General features: G+C 42.1%; 1 long non-coding RNA gene across 3 annotated transcripts in view; it reads right to left on the bottom strand.

Annotated features, from left to right (window-relative positions):
* LOC138149867 (uncharacterized) overlaps positions 1-6,877 on the bottom strand; it is a 63,645-nt gene extending 56,768 nt beyond the window's left edge. For all 3 annotated transcript variants that reach the window (XR_011165449.1, XR_011165447.1, XR_011165448.1), the window contains exons 1-2: positions 6,742-6,877; positions 5,886-6,033 (exon numbers count right to left, since the gene is read on the bottom strand). This is a non-coding gene — a long non-coding RNA (uncharacterized lncRNA). The remainder of the gene's footprint in view (positions 1-5,885; positions 6,034-6,741) is intronic.
* Positions 6,878-9,020: the final 2,143 nt, after the last annotated feature.

Here is a 9,020-nt window from a genome sequence, read left to right as displayed (position 1 = left end):
CATTCATTCATTCATTCATTCATTCATTCATTCATTCATTCATTCATTCATTCATTCATACACGTGTGTGTATTTAGATCTCATTTAAGTCACACTCAAGTTCCCTGACTCCAAATCCAATGTTCTTCCAGCTAGAGTCCTTCTGCTTTGCTGAAGGCAAAAGAGAGTGTCATTCTGAAATATTTCCTTTTGATTCCAGAATTTAAAATTACGCCACAGGTGGTACAAGTGCATGATTCACAAGCGATTTGGGGGAGGCAGTGGGCTGTTATTAATACTGACTTTATCCAGACACTCTCAGGAAGTGGGAAGGAACTCTTTAGAACACTCTGTCCCACAGAAATATGACTAGCCTCCTAGGGAGCTGCTCATATGTATATATCTCTCTTTCACTGATGTCTGGGGAAACTCTAGAGAGCAGGCTTTGAATGTGAGTTACTGCTTACGGCTATAGGGGACCTAAGAAGCCACATCTAGTCCAACTCCTCATTTTACAGATGAGGAAACTGAGGCGAAGGGCTATATGAAGCACCTTGTAAAAGTTCTTACAAGTCATCCTTGGAACAGAGCCAGGATTTGAACCCACATTTTCTGATTCTCACTTTAGCATTCTTTCCACTGTACTGCACTTCCACAATTCCTGTGTGAGAAACTAAGAAATTTTAATTAACTTAGTTTGATTTCTCAATTGACAACTGCATGTGGAAAACAGATGGTGCTTATTAGATAAAATTGAACCTGCTACATGTTATTACTCATCTTTGGAAAAACTTTTCCTACATGCTAAAGTAAAAGAAAAATCCTTCTTTTATGGCATATTTTCCCACATTACATGTTTCCCTCCCTGCGCCCACCCTGAAATTCAGAAGAGATAAGGGTAGGTTTTTTTTCCTGTGTGTACTTTTCCCCCAAACTGCTTATAATTCCCAGCAGCCACAGCAGCATTTGTAAGCCTCTGTAAGGTTTGGCAAAAGTAACTGATGATTAATTTTTTAAAAGTTACATTATCAAAAACATATTCTTTTTGAAAAAGTCAGATTTATTTTCAGTTCCAAATTTTCTTCCTCCTTCCTCCCCTACCCATTAAGAAGGCAAGAAAAAACATTCGTATGTATTTATGTACGTATGTATGTATGTGTGTGTATAATTGTGCAAATTGAATTCCCACTTTGGCCATGTCCCAAAAAAGAAAGCAAGAAAGAGGAAGAAAGAGAAGAAAAGAAGCTTTAGTTTGCACTATCTGGAGATGGAGATCATGTTTCCTTTGGAACTGGGGTTGGTCATTGTTGATCACAAACACTTAGTTTTTCAGAGCTTATTTTATTTATAATATTGTCATTGTGCAAGTTGTTCTCCTGGGTCTGCTAACGTCATTTTCTGCCATTTACACATGTCCTCCCAGGTCTTTCTGAAGCAGTCCTCTCATTATTTCTTACAGCACAATAGTCTCCCGTCACATTCATATACTAGAGTTTGCTCAGCCGTCCCCCAGTTGATGGGCATCCTTTCAATATCCAATTCTTTGCCGCCACAAAAATAACCGTGAAGTGTATTCTTTTTAAAAGTGAGTGGGGACCACTCAATTTAGAAAGATTTCTATCTTAAATGGTTAAAATAAATTCATATTTGGTGCTTAAAGAGATAAAACCCTTAACTATCTTAGAAGAGTCCGGTATTCAGAATGACTGAAGGTCCCAGTGAGCTGAGGTTTTGTTGTATTTTGGGGGCAAGTTTTTGTGTGCTATTGATTTAATGTCAAAATGCACTCAAATATCCTTTCCTTAAAGCTCTCCACTCACACAGTCACTACCCAAATTCACATTCTTGTCACTGCTCAGCTGTATTATTGCAATTCTAATTCTTCTCTTGTGTCAAATCTCTCTCCATTCAAATCTATCCTCCATTCAACTGCAAAAGTGATATTCCTATAGTGCATGTGTGACAACCTTAACTCTCTCCTACTCTCCCCTACTCAATAAAATGCTCTGGCTCCCTATTAGCAGTATTATTAAATAGAAAAATTTCTAGGCATTTAAAGCTCTTTACAACTTGACTCCTTTCTTCCTTTCTAGTCTTTTTATACTTATTTCCTCCATATATTCTTACCATTCAACTACACTGGCCAACTTACTGTAATGGAAATGCAAATTTAAAGATCTTCCCTGCCCCTAGGCTAAAGTGCACCTGGAGCCTGGGGTGGGAGGCTTGTTTTTCAGTAGATACTTTTTGATTGGCCAGTGGGTCAATAAGGTTGTTACATTCTCTGAGCCAGGAGAAGGCTATATAAGCCCTGATGTGTAGCTTTGTTTTGGGGCTCACTTTGAGAAGTGTTCTGTGATTTCTTCTGGATTCTGGGAAGCCGTTGTCCAGAGCCCCCCGGCTTTGAAAAACCCAGATGTTGAAACCCAGATGTTGGTTTGGTATGGATGTAATGGTTGGACAGTTTGGAAACTGTCTACTTGACCTGTTTCTCTGTCTTGATAATTCTGCCTGTATACTTTGAAGTTCGGGTGCTGACCTTTTTCCCCTGAACTAGGTAAACGATACATATCTGACTGATTAAAGTAAGCTTGTTGACCCATTTGAGTTGCTTTCCTTTATCAAAGCAGATCCAAGAACCTGTGCTGGCAGCCACCCTGGGGATGCTGGGGTGCTTGCCGCTACACTTACTGGTCCTTGATTCCTGACTTCTTGCCTTTGCCTTGGCTCTTGTTTTTCATCCTTCTTTCTCGAAGAGGACCACGACATCAGGGAAGAGGACCACGACATCAGGGAGGTGACACCGTGACTTGTGCGTGGGCTGGATTTAAGTGAGGCAGGGAGGTGCAAAGTCAACAGCTTTACTTTTTCCTCCAGAGCCATTGGTGTGCAGTAGAAAGATATAGATCAGGATGACTGGAGATGACCCCCTCCCCCACTTTGGCTGTACCCGTGCCTGGGGGATACTCTCCTTCCCGACTTCTGCCCCTCAACTTCCCTGGCTTTCCTCAAAACTCAGATCAAGTATGGTTTCAGAAAAATCTGGGAAGATATATATGAACTGATGCAAAGTGAAGTGAGCAGAACCAGGAAAATATTATATATAGTAATAACAATATTGTAATGAAGATCAACTGTGAAAGACTTGGCTACTCTGATCAAAAAAATGACCTAAGATAACCTCAAAGGACACATGATGAAAAATGCTATTTACCTCCAGAGAAAGAACGGGAGAACTGAGTGTACGTTGAAGCATACTTAAGTAAAAAAAAAAAACAAAAAATTTTCTTAATTTTTCTTTTCTTTTTGGGGGAGAGGAAGGGGCTAATGTGTTTTCTTTTGCAATGTGGCTAATTTAGAAATATGTTTTGCATGACCTCATATGTGTAATTGATATCATATTGACTGCCTTCTCAATAAGTGAAGGGGAAGGAAGGAGGGAGAGAATTTGAAACTCAAAATTTAAAAAAATAAATGTTAAAAAATTTTACATGTAATTGGGAAACATTTTACTATATATGCACACATACCTATATATGTGCACATGTACATATATGAACACACGCATGCACAAACACAATGCACATTTGCATATATGTGTATGTGAACATGTACACACATGACCAGTTCAATCCCAAACTTTGCAGGAGGACTTTCCCAGTCTTCTCCCAACCCCTATTCCTCCTTCCAATTACATTTACACTACATGTCTTGTATGTACATAGTTATTTGCATGTTATCTCCTCTATTAGAACATGAGCTTGTTGAGGACAGGGACTGTGAGTTTGCCTTTATCTGTACCCCTAGCACTTGGCCTGATGCCTGGCCTACAGCAAACCCTCAAGATGTTTGGTGACCGACTCTAAAGCATTACCAGATACAATGAACCCAGCCCATAAGAACTCCTGACTCTTTGGCTCACTCTGGGCCTACCTCCATTCTGCTGAACCCCCTCCAGATTCCCTGTTCTGGTGTCTTATTTTTGTCTTAAAGAAAAAACAAAACCAGCACCCACCAACACAGTGACATTTTAGCGACGTTACAGTATGGTTGCAGAGGAGAATAATTCAGCCTCTGGCAGAAATTAGCCATGAATGCTGATCATCTGGGGCCTTTCAGGCTATAATATTTTCTGAAAGATTAACGCAGGCGCCCACTCCATAAGCACCTATCCCACTGTGTTTTATTACCAATGTCATTAGCTGGTTATGCTGCAGTGGTCTGCACACAGCAGGGCTGTGGTTCTAAGGTTACAGCCACCAAGTGGCCTTAAAGGCATCAGGGATTCCCACAGAGTTTCTTTTTTCAAATTCTATTTCCCAAGGCTGCTGCTTGACTCAGGTGCTCAAGTTGCCTTAGCAAACTGCAGCTGCTATCTTTAAAAAACAAGCATCAAAAAGTCTTTAGTCATGTTGTCGCAAAATGTCAGTAGAATACATTCCTGGGCAGCTGAGTTACTTCAGCCTACCCTAATGAGTGACTGCCATGTCTTTAGTGAATGTTAACATGGGAAACAGGCTGGTCATGTTTTAATATGCTTTTTCTTACTCATCATTGAGCACTGGGGATATGCTGGAGAGAGTCTTTGTCCTGACTGCAACATCATTCAACAAGATTTCCAACATCTGTTTTGAGCTGAGACTGGGGGTGGGGTGGGGTAGCAGTAACCTATTTTAAAATATACTGGAGCTTTTGGGGGGGGGGGGTTGTCACTGGAGTTTGTTGAGTAGAGTCAGGTGACATGGTCAGACCTGCCATTTAGGAAAATGACTATGGCAGCTGAGTGGAAGATGGACAAGAGTGGGGAAAAATTTGAGACAGGGAGAACAATTATTTTAAAAACATTGCTATAGTCCAGGCAAGGGGTGAGAAGGGCCTCCCGTCCCCTCCTGGTTCTCTCCTTCCAAATCAGTGCTTGTGCCTTTTTCTCTCATAGACTCTTTACCTTGCATGGTCAGTCTGATAATGCAGCAGCTTGGTTGGAGTGGGGCATCTCCAAATTTATAGTCACTCAACTTCAGAGTAGCTACAGAAAGACCCGATGTCCAGCACCCCGAACCCTTGCCAGGTGTCCTGGTCCTCTACTTTGGGACCTCACAGTACTTTCATAGGAAATGAAAGTTCAGAAATCTGAGATAAGGGCAGAGGGAAGTGGGGCAGAGGGTGGTTCACTCTCTGGGGACAGTGAATTTAGCAGGAGTAGATATTACTAAGTGATAAGAGGGAGAGTCTGGACTGCAAGGGATGCCTTTGGTTTGGCCAAGTGTCAAAAAGGGCTATATTTGTTGCTGCATTGAGAAGATTGCTAGGTTGTAAGTTCCGTGAAGGCAAGGGCTAATTGCCTCCATATTTTCCCCTAGCATCCAGCAGAGTGATTTGTATGTAATAGGTACATGCAAAATGTCTGTTGAATGAATATTGAAGGCAGCATGTTATTATGGAAAGAATTCTGGCTCTGGAGTTAAGGAACATGGGTTCAAAGTCTTCCTTTGATGTTTGGGGCCTTTGTGACCTTGGGTAAGTCACTAACTGTTCTTAACCTCAGTTTTCTCATCTGCAAAATGAAGGGCTTGGTCTCTCTAGAGTTGTGAATCTATGAAATGTAAATTCTGGGGAGCTCTGAGGAACACTAAAGCTGTGCGTCGTATCTCACAATTTTTTTTTAATAAAGCCAACATTTTAATTCTCCCTCCGTAGGAAGCTGTCTCCAATTTCAAGACTGTCCTTCAAATTTGTGGTTTTCTCTGTTGTATTCTCTTTTTGTTCCCTCTGCCATTATTACTTTCTTTTCTTTTCATTTTTTCCCTCTTCCTTTTCCTCCCCTACTTTAAGCTATCTCATTTCCCCCTCTTTGTCATATAGCTTTGTGTGTATGGTCCACCTTCTGGGTTACTCCCCTGACTTACCTTCAGACTTGCAGGTCGGACCTCCAGAGGATATCTGCTGGCAGACTCTGGTTCTAGGGGTGGCCTGTGGATGTTACTCTTATCGCCTTGAATCGTGAGCCTTCACTGGAATGTTTCTCCTCGATAGGCAGTCAGTAGACTTAACAAGCTTTGAGAAAAGGCATTTACTAAGACAGTATAGATAACAGTAGTGACAAGCCATTCCCCCCATAAGCATTAAACATTCTTGACTATCTTGCTGCTGATCCAGTTTTTATACCTTAAAATTATTTCATTAATCAATTAGTTACTCAGTTACCTGGTGTTTATTAAGGACTTCCTATGGGTCAGGCACTGGACTAGGTACTAGGGATACAGAGACGAGAGTCAAATAATCTCTGCCCTCAAGGGGGTTTCATCTTAATGAACAACAGAAGCATAGACAAGCAGATAGGTAATATGGCACAGGAAATGGACACAAGGTAGTTTGGAGGGAGAAGGAACCAAGGGGCAGAGGAATAAGGATTTATGTAGAAAGTGATGCTTTAGAGAGTCTTGAAAGAAGCCAGTGAAGGTGAGGATGGAGTGGATTTCAAACATGAGGATAGCCAGTACAAAAGAATGGAGACAGACCAAAGATGGTGTGCTGTGTGCGCAAAGCCTCCAGCAGCCAAGCCTGGCTCTTATAAAAGACTATCTAGGAGAAGAGCATGTAAAGAAGGCTGGAAATAGAGTAGAGTCCGGGTTATAAAGAGTGCCCAATAGGTGTGTTCTGTGCTGGGCCTGACTCTGGGCAGTACCCACGTAGTATAGGTACAACATTAGAACAAAATGAGACACTTCTAAGTCATTTGTTAGTTAATAAAAAGAGATTTACTTAGTCAAAGCAGGAGAAGGATATTCAACAACTGAGAAGCTTTTGAGTTGATTCAGATGAGTGAACCGTAAGCCAACCTTCTCAAAGCCTCACGAGCTATCCTCAGCTGCCTTGTAATTGGGTAGTGAGATAGTGATATTACTTTGAGCCTTGTCTCAAGGAATGTCTCAATGTACTTTAGTGAAAAACTAGACTGACCTGTATGGGGGGGGTGGAGAGGTAATGGGGAATCGTTGGAATTTACTGAGTCGCAAGGTGATGTGCTCAGACTTGTACTTTAGGAAAATCTCTTTGGCGGTTTGGTGGAGAAGGGATGGGAGTGGAAGACAGAATTGATTCTGGGAAACTAAATACCAACTACAATAGTTCAGACAAGAAGTGAAGAAGGCATGGATTAGAGTGGTGGCTAAATGAGGCCAAAGAGAGGGATGCGTGTAGCTGTTGAGGCAGATGTAGAGAGAGAAATGGCAAGATTTGGCAGCTGAATGAAGACGGCGCCTTCCAGGATGTGATCAAACAACAATGGACATACTGAGCTTGAGATGCCGAGGGAACGTCTTGTTCAGAATGTTTCAGAGGCAGTTGGGGATGTTAAACTGGAGCTCAGGAGAGAGAGGATAGACCTGGGTAACAGATCTGTAGATCATTTACATTGAGATTATCTAGTGAACCCTGGGGAGCTGATGAGATCAAGAAAGGGGAGAGTGAAAAGAGAAGAGGGCCCAGGAGTAAACCCTGAATGTGACATGGGTGAAGATCCTGCAAGGAAGCTGGAGAATGAGCAGTCAAACCAGAGGGAAGAGAACGAAGAAAGAGCAAAGTCATTGAAACCTGAGAGAGGGAAGGGTACGAAGGAGGACAAAGGACTCAGTGGCATCCAATGCTACAGAAAAAGGATGAGAAAACTGGAGGTTTTAAGGTTCAGCTTTTCATTGGTGCATGAATGAAAGCGTTCCCGTCCAAGTATGATTTAGACTAGATTTAAGGGAGTTGGCACAAAAGAAGAAATTAGGGGGCAGCTGGGTGGGTGGTGCAGTGAATAGAGAACCGGTCCTGAAGTCAGGAGGACCTGAGTTCAAATCCAGCCTCAGACACAACACAAAACTAGCCATGTGACCTTGGGCAAGTCACCTAACCCCAACTGTCCTACCTCCCCCCTCCAAAAAAAAAGCCATAGAGTGGAACATTGTGGAGATAGGCTCAGGGTGGATGGGGGCATGAAGTAGAGCACAGTGGTTAGAGAGTGGGGTTTGCTCTTGGGTTGCCTGGGCTTTGATATCACAGGGGTAGGAAGAGTAAAAGTGTATACAAGTTGGCTAACTGTTGGGGAATGACTATTGTTGTTCAGTAATGTCCAACTCTGTGACATTGTGGACCATACTGTCCATGGGGTTTCCTTGGCAAAGAGACTGGAAAGCAAACACAGGTTAAGTGACTTGCCCAAGGTCACACAATTAGTAAGTTTCAGAGATTGGATTTGAACTCAGGTCTTCCTGACTTCAAGCCCAGCACTCTATCTACCCTGCTGCCTCCCTGGAGAATGATTACAGGCAGAGTATCGGGGAATGGGAGAGAGTTGTACTGATGAAGGTAGGCGAGTAGTAAGTTCTGTTTGGACTTGCCTCAAAGTTTAGGCTTCTGGTCATCATGCCTGCTGTAGTGAGCCTAGTGTTCTTGACCTTGGAAACAGTTTCTATCCCTCATTCTAACAGCTTCCATACCTGCCTCATGCCTATATAGTCAACAACGTTTGTTAAGTTTCCACTATGTTCAAGACAGTGGGCTAGTTGTTGCTTATACAAGACCAAAATGAAAATCAGCCCACATTCTAGAGCTTATGGGGGGGAAATCAAACCAAAATATGCATGTATGTGTGTGTACACACACATGTATAGATACACATATACACACACGTATACATATGTGTATATACTTACAGACATACATATACACATATGTTAATCAAGCCTAACTGGGGTGGGCTGGGTGGTGTACAGAGATTGAACAGAACTCCCTGTGGCTTCTAGCCAGCCTCCTGTGACTCAATGCTAGGGTTCTTTGGGGAACACAAAGCAATTCTATTATTGATCACTGAGCAGGAAGAGTTGATGACTCAGTAGACCTTTAAATAGGTAATGACTCTGTCCCTGGCTCTCTCCCTTTGACTCTCCTAGTGGCATCATATCTGTGAGATTTTCTATGAAGGATAGAAAATCAGCTCTTATTTAGCTCAGGAGAATATATTATGAATTATAACTTATGCTACTGAATATTGTTTA

This window comes from Petaurus breviceps, unplaced genomic scaffold (assembly GCF_028583685.1).
Source record: "Petaurus breviceps papuanus isolate PSGF00001 unplaced genomic scaffold, PetGlider_PUasm1.0 90849, whole genome shotgun sequence".
Taxonomy (NCBI): Eukaryota; Metazoa; Chordata; class Mammalia; order Diprotodontia; family Petauridae; genus Petaurus; species Petaurus breviceps.
This window is presented reverse-complemented; position numbering and strand designations above follow the sequence as displayed.